General features: G+C 42.8%; 1 long non-coding RNA gene across 1 annotated transcript; it reads left to right on the plus strand.

Moving 5' to 3' along the window:
- Positions 1-701: 701 nt before the first annotated feature.
- LOC119391054 (uncharacterized) lies at positions 702-7666 on the plus strand. The gene is made up of 3 exons (XR_005183587.2): positions 702-922; positions 4529-4601; positions 6683-7666. It is a non-coding gene; the product is annotated as an uncharacterized LOC119391054 (long non-coding RNA).
- The last annotated feature ends 313 nt before the right edge of the window (positions 7667-7979 follow it).

The raw sequence follows: 7979 nt of genomic DNA on the forward strand, positions 1-7979 counted from the left end.
AGGAGACAGATCAGGTGTGTGTGCCAAAAAGACTGCGGAAAAACACAACAAAGTTGCAGTTATTCATTTCATCACACCACAGTAGTTTGCAAACACCAAGACGACTGTACTCGTATTATTGTAGAGGCAGCGCAGATTAAAATGGGAAGTTGTTGCACAAGTCTTCTGTATACCTGAACGAAAAAGAATCGGTGCTTTTGGAAGGTACGGTTTTGCGCATGCTGTGGCCACCATGATACTGCTCAGTTTCTGAATTTCTGTTTGTACTCATTCTGCTAATCTCTGCTGTTGTACATTTTTTATGGTTCTGCGAAGTTCTTTTATGATTAGTCATGCCACGTGCTGATATTGACTTTCTTATCACTACCACTTCCTGTACATATCCGCACCCTTCTATGTTGTCCTTTTTTTGTGCTTATCCTTAAACTTCCTTTCAGAAATTTTGAATGAAAAAACTAAAGACACTTTCGAAAAAAATGTTTACTCCTAGTTTACTAAAAGGGCTTAAGATTGTTTCTTGGGATTTTTAGTGATGTGCAAAAATATATTCGACTGATAATTTCAGCAACATTCTGTTGCGGCAAAATGACAATTTCACAGCCACATTTCTCATAAATTTAGAGAATAAACCTGGACTTTAGCTAATATTGTGCAATGCTCGGTTCACGCAATTTTTCGTGTGATTGTGTATTGCAGGCTTATGTCAGGTCTGGCATCTGGATTGGCAAGCAGGCTTCGGGGACGTTGGTCTGGGTCATGTCTGATTTGATGTTCTGGCATTTGGTGTCCGATGTTTTGGACAGTAGATGAGCTGAAAAAAAAAACCGAAGCACGACTGGAACTTTGTCCGAAAAGTCTTGGTGAAAGGAAAGGGCAACATCCTGCCCAGCCTCCACATCACAGAAGCTGTCGTCCCTTAAAGGTGAGTACTGCTAAGCACACTGTTCCAATGAAGAGCATATTTTCAAATATTGTATTTTTTGGTGCATAACCACTGCAGGTGCAGCTATTGCTTGGTAATACAGTACTTACAGAAACCTATGCTGATGTAGAGTAATAACTTATCATAGTTGGCTTATCATAGTTTGCATGCAATATTGCTGCTGCAAATGTATAAACTATGTAATGGTTAACTTTCACTGATATAGTGGTGTGTTTAAGGTTTAACACAAAAGGGACATTGCAGTATGTGTTCGCACTTATTCCAAGATCAACTGTAGTAGTCTGTTTTGTTAGGATTGAATTAAAATTTCATTCATTCTGTATGCACTGCGGCAAGCACGAGCATAGCAACAAAATCCATTATGCTTGAGGTGCATCCCTTGAACACAAGAGCTGCACAATTACATTAGCAAAGAAGAATGAGTAGGAGCGACTCTGTTATTCTTACGTAACTTTGGTGCACTTTCTAAAATATGATAAACCAGAAAGAATCCAAGCCCAACTGTTTGTAATTGAGAATCTGTGTTGATCAGAATGCTTTAGGCAGTTAATTACTTGTTGTATGATAGAACACTCAAAACGGCTGACATGACGACAGACCAGACAGACTTGTTCAGCTTTCCTTGATGCATGTATACGCATCTGACGTAGAGGAATCTGCTGCTGAGTGATAAGAGGTGCTGTTTGATTGAAACATGTCAACTGCTGCCAGATGCAGCTGATTGTCCCTAGCTGGTTGTGTGCAGCGTGTCACCTACTAAGCTCACGTCGTCACTGCCAGGGTACTTGTTAGTCGTGGGAGTGTTCTTAGTAACGCTTCTGCTCCTGAATATGCGTAGTTGTGGAAAGTACCATATTGGGTCAGCGTGGCGACAGCGAGCTGCTTTTGTTTATGCAAGTGACATGCATTCCTTCAGAAAGAAACAGCAGTGAACAGCCGCGCAGCACGTGTGTCATGTTTCGTAATAAAAGCCTGCACTACATTTACAGCAGTGCCAATAGCTCTATGCCACACATGCTGCCAAGCAGATAGCTGCACATGTTTATTACGATATAGTTGTCAACGATGTGTCATTCTGGCACGTTATCGGAAACCACCATTTCACTTTGGTGCTTTTCAATGTTTAGTAGTGAAAGCATTGCTCCACTTGCACCAAAGTCGGAATAATTAGTCGACTAGTCTGTGGCACGTTGTGACGTCAGCCATGTCATAAGTTGAGGGAAGCTGTTAACCTTTATGCAACAAAAAGTAATCACAGTGCGCACTCTCCACTGGTATAGGATGAGCCACTACGGTTTAAGTTAGTGAACAGGTCCTGTAGGGACTTGGTTGGGGATTCATTGTGACTACGTTTTAACTGCTGGTACAGTTATGACCCTGTCACACGGCAAATCTAATGTCATTTACAACAAATGACATTAGGTGAACTTAATGTCATTTTACCTGCCTGCTGTCACACGACGAAAACAAATGTCATTTTAAAATGATGACCATGGCCTTAGCCCTCCTGAGCCGTGACGTTGGGACAAATAAAAATCTATTAAAACTTGCATCTTACATGCTTGTATCCTCGAAAATAATTTTCTATTACTAAAAAGCTGCTGGAAGATATAAACGCAGCCGTTTTACACAACTTGCCACAGCTGTGCGACACAAACGAAGTCAAGCCAAGAACCAATCGAAAACCAACATGGCCGACGATATGACCGGGCGTTGTGGTACTATTGGTACAGAACTGAACTAAAGCGTAGGAGCACGACTGACACTCCGGCTGCAGAAATGAGACGGCGGCAGCTAATTCGTGTAGTCACCACCTTGATCACCAAAACACGTGCAATCGGACTATCAACACCCGCGATACGGGCAACAACAAGACATCACAAATGAACATGGCCGGCGTCCAGCCGCTGTAGTTGAGAGTAGCTTTCTTTTAGAAACTTTCGCGTGTGCTGTTACGTGATCAAACCAGTAATAAGTTAATCTAGTAAAGAATAACATATTTACGAATTACAAAAGTTACGCATACATAAGTCAACAGTTATCTCCCTAAAAGGTTCCTGGCGTTGAGACTACGCATTCGGTCCGAAATCGAATGCGAATGTGTTTCGGGAATTCATTCGACAGGAAATGTCATTTTCATCGAATGGCATTAGTTTCCCCGTGTGACAGCAAACAAATGACATTACAAACGAATGACATTAGCTGTAAATGACATTAGATTTGCCGTGTGACAGGGGATTTAGAGTGGGTGGATATTGTAGTGATCGAATGGATTTATTTACAAGGTGAGATGATTAGTGCAGTGCAAGAGAGGACAGTCAGCCCAACAACAGCTTGCTCCTCTCTCGCTCTTGCACCTTCTCTCCTTCACGACTCCACCTCGGAGTGTGACAACCTCCCCGGGGCAGACGAAGCTCTCTGAGGGCCGTTCCACGCCACAGGTCCCAGCCACTTTGGCGACTATCTCAAATGTGTTCGAAAAAGTAGTGCTGATTTATTGCATTGAAAACACTGAATTACTAGAATATTTTGGAGAGAAGTAATTTTTCAGTCACGTTGGAGCCTTTCGAATTCGCAGAATGTCATCTGAGTGATGTTTGTAACAGAATTTATTCTGAGAGTATCGTGTCTCTTTTCAGTAGTGAATTTGGTTTACATATTAAAGCAAAGACGTTTGTACAAGGTGTTCGAAGGTCAATAACATTACTGCAATTTTTCTGCCATATATGTGTCCAGAAACTATGCCATAATGTTAAATGTTTGCATTTTTTCACTTTTAATATCGACTATGTCTGAGTATCTGAGTAATCAATACTTGCTCTAGGAAAGGTACATTTTGTGTTAAAAATATTTTCAGGCCACTGAAGGCTGCAAATCCTATAAGCAGAAATCACGAATTTGAGAAAATCTTCACGTTGGTCCACATTGAGATGCAATTTGCATCACGTGATGTTAAAATTAAAATTAAAAATCTGCTTTGTGCCTCAATCTAAAGCAAATAAATAGTTCTTCTTATATGGCATGTTTTATCACCTTATTTCCTTGTTTAAAAAAAAGGAAGAAAATAATTTTTTAAGTTCCCCGTTGACGGCTATCTTGTTCATACGGCAGCTTTCTCATTGTAGTTTTTCATTGACGTCAGTGGGGAACTTCGAAAATTATTTTCTTCCTTAAAACAAAAAAATGTTGTGATAAAATATGCCATATAAGAACTATTTATTTGCTTTCGATTAAGGTATAAAGATGATTTTTAATTAATTTTTAATTTTTGAAGTCTTTTATGGTTAGTTAGGTCTTTTATGGTTAATACCTTTTCTGTTTAACATTTATAACTATTTCTTTGAGTTCTGGCAGAAAAGTTCCTTTGTCATTTCATTGTCATAGTGTTGGTCATTTTGGCAAGTACTACACAATACTCTTGTGAGCTGCCACTGCTTGTTCATGTACCGGACCAAAATGTAACCTATTCATCTTGCCTTTTTGTTATTAGTATCTGTGCCCGCTCTGGTTTGGTTTTTTCTTGCAATAATTCATAGTTCTTATAAAGTCTAGCAATTTTGGAAACCGGCTCATTTTTTTCTGCAGTTGACACGCAGATGCCATTGGCTCAGGAGGACAGCATCGACTTCGTTATTGGTCATCAAAGGACGATGGAAAGGTAATTTGAAGTCAGTGCATTGTTGAAGGATCCATGTACTTGTACATCTATTAGTAGTCGGCTATATCCAATAAAATATATTTATGGCTGGTTGCCTTAAAGGCTGAGATATAGTCTGGTGTATTCGACGCTAGGCCACGTGCAGTGAAATTGGACATGCCAATGGCTACGGCAGCTAATTCCACAATCTATAGTGCTGCGTGCAGGACTGTAGAGTGGTGCATAACGAGACCGCAGCTCTGTGTTTGTTGGTTGATGTACACTTTTAGTCGTTCCATGCTTGTGCACCTATGCTTTTTGGTTGACGCGCATGTTTTTTCTCGTTCGGTGCACTGTTTGACTATGCATCGAAAACTACTTTCTTCACAAGCATGGTGCTATCCTGTCCCTTGTAGCTGGGAAAAACACTAGCATTGGTATTAATAGGTTGTGTTAGAAACGAAAATGGATCATGTACATAAAAGAGTGGATTTCTAAGGCTTCCCAGGCGTTCCATGTGTCACGGCACTCTATGCTATCATTGGCCTACACGCCATGTGATTTGTAATCCCTTCGAGCAGGCGAACAATTATGCAATCGCTGGTTAATGTGAGTAAACCACGGATGTGCGTTCTGAATGCAGACCACACGCTGCCATTTTGTGGACTGACACTGCTGCGTGCAGTGAAATAGGGCATGTTCTATCTCTGCGCTGGCATGCCGATAGCAGCTGGGCGCGCCAGCAAAGCTGTCAGGCCAGAATATAGGTTGTCCACTTTTAGTCAGTGTAGCTTAACTGCGTCGCATGTGCTTGCACACGCGTGCTGTGCTGGACTCTATCTTGGGTTTACCTGCTCAAATAATTTCAAGCTTGCCCTGTGCCTGAAGTAACACCTAAAGGTGGAGAAGAGTGCGTTCCTTGAATGTAAGCCCGATAAAAGCACCTTGTCAATGAAGTCTCCCTGGGCGCTGCCATAGCTCTCACTGGCCTGTTGACATGCGTGACCCCCAAAAATGCACTGCCAAGGCTGTGACATTGGCTTTCGTATTCTCGTGCAACAGCCCAGAAAGGAGGCGATCCTTCTCTCTGTTAAAAGGTCTATGTGTGTTTTAAACCTGGGAGTGTTAATCAGCGCCACTAGTAGCCATGACGGCGAGCATGGAACACGTTTTCTGCCTGTTGGCATCACGTAGCACTTCCCTTGGCATCATTGTCTGTTAGTTCTAATTAAAGCAAGAGATTGTTATTTCTGAATAGAACAATGCTTCCAGGCGAGTGTTGAGGCAAGATTGCCAAAAATACTTGCCAGCAGTTCAAGGCTTCTTAACAAAACCAGCAACACGGCGGCACCTATATACCAGATTGTTGCAGCATGTCTTGTGCCACAATGGCAGTAAACTTGAGGGACCCTGAAACTTTGTGAGTGTTTAGGCCGCAGCATGTTCAAATTGTATGCATAATAAACTGGCGCACCATCCAGGCACCTAAGGACAATCGTGTTACTCTCCTTCTCGGCACTGCATTGCCTCCTTACCTCGTCGAATACGCAGCTAAAGTGCAGCTGGCGACAGCGGCTCACTTGACAGGTTGAGCTGTGCTTCCCTCTTTGTGGCCTCTGAAATTTGCTCCAGCATGTTGCAGCATGGCTTGGCCATGCTGTGACATGCCAAAACAAAGTTGATTGCATAGGCCACATAGAAGCGCACGATCAAGACCTGCTCTGCTAGGAACTGCAATTATGTCCAGTACGGAAATTACCAAAATGTATACTGACAAGTAAAAAGTATGCGAGAGCAATCACAGGTAAGTTTGCAGACAATGTGGTGGTGCCTTTGGTGGTGAAGTTACAGCTGCAGACGTGTTGAATCGTGGCGTTGATTTGAAAGCAAGAGGTGATGCTCACTGCACCGATGATATGAAATAATGTACTAGAATACTTGTGGCACCGCTTGCCAGTTGCCCTACAATATGTCTTACTATTTAGTTGTATTAAAGCGCCTTGGCTAGATTATTTCGTTTAACCTTGCAAATAATATGGGAACTTGCAGTGACGCCAGTGCATTTGGTTGCTTGAATCTTGTGATTGCTTTTTTTTGTGCAGGCCTCTTCGGAGTCTACATGGGGTCTGCAGTGAGCGAGGACGAGGGAAGAAAAGGATGAAGGATGTGCGGCGGCACCTCTCCCAGAAACTGGCGGATTGCCAGAGAAAGTAGAACAATGCTCAGTTCGAACTATAAAAAATTTGAATGACATCCCCTAGGCATTTGTTGACTTCATTACCTGGCGGCTTTGTATGTTTGTCTAACAAACGAGCCCTTAATTAACTCCTCTTTTGTTCATAGTAGAACATGTAGTTTTACAGATTTTTCTATGGACAGAATCAAGTAAAAGGCAGAAAAAACTTGTAACACTTCATTCAAACATATGGTAATACACACTCCATTCATTATATGATGCCATATTTAAAGCACACCCAAACTATGGGCTTGAAGTGTGACTGGTGTGGCCGTAGCGCTACCTCTTGGTGCTGGTGTGCTCTGCTTCGTGGTGGTTGCACTAGGAGTGTTTCAGTTGAAATGCACATTGAAGCACACAAATTAGCCGACTTTTATAGGATCTTGCATGCCCGAACTTGTATCGCAGGGACTCTAGCCTGCAACGTTGCCTATGTTGGGTCGTGGTCATCTTGGCTTGGCCATGCTGTGATTTGGCATACTAAGCTGCATAAGATGGTTCCAGTGGGTGACGGTGGTTCTTAGATGATCGTCACAGGTGCAGCCGACTATTTTCCACTTGCAGCTCTGTGACCACTGCGGGAAATCCTGGGGCAGCAATTGGCCGCACTGATATTCTAGGGCAACAGCAATGCAGTCTGCTTGGTGGTTGTGGGCACAGACTGCTCAGACCTTGCTGATACACTAGAATTACACAAGGTTGGCAAAGTGTTAATGCTGTACAGCCTATGACCACCTTTCCTAGGCTGACACGAGTTCATGGCATCTGCTTGGAAACCTGTGGTCTCTTGCGAGTGGCTGGTAGTCTTCGAGCGCATGAGCAAGTCTTTTGTGTGTCTGGCAGTGTTTCTCATCTGGACTGTGTTCAGCAAAACGCCGCTCAGCAAAGGGTGAACACGTCCAGCCAACGGATATGATAAAATTAATGTGGCTCTCAGGGGTAGACAGTTCATGCTCAGGCAAACATCTTTGAGTGGAAACTCGTCAAGTATGTGAGTTGCGCTCGCTTCTCCAGCTGCTGCGGTTAGGAAGTGAATTTGGCTGCCACCAGCGATATTCTGGTGTTGGCCGCTGCGCCAATGAGTATGCATGCTTTTCATGTATGCATGACCAATTCAGTTTTTGCCAATTAGTGGCGCAGAAATTGCACGAAGCTTCAGCATA

Source organism: Rhipicephalus sanguineus, chromosome 4, assembly GCF_013339695.2.
Source record: "Rhipicephalus sanguineus isolate Rsan-2018 chromosome 4, BIME_Rsan_1.4, whole genome shotgun sequence".
NCBI classification, from domain to species: Eukaryota; Metazoa; Arthropoda; class Arachnida; order Ixodida; family Ixodidae; genus Rhipicephalus; species Rhipicephalus sanguineus.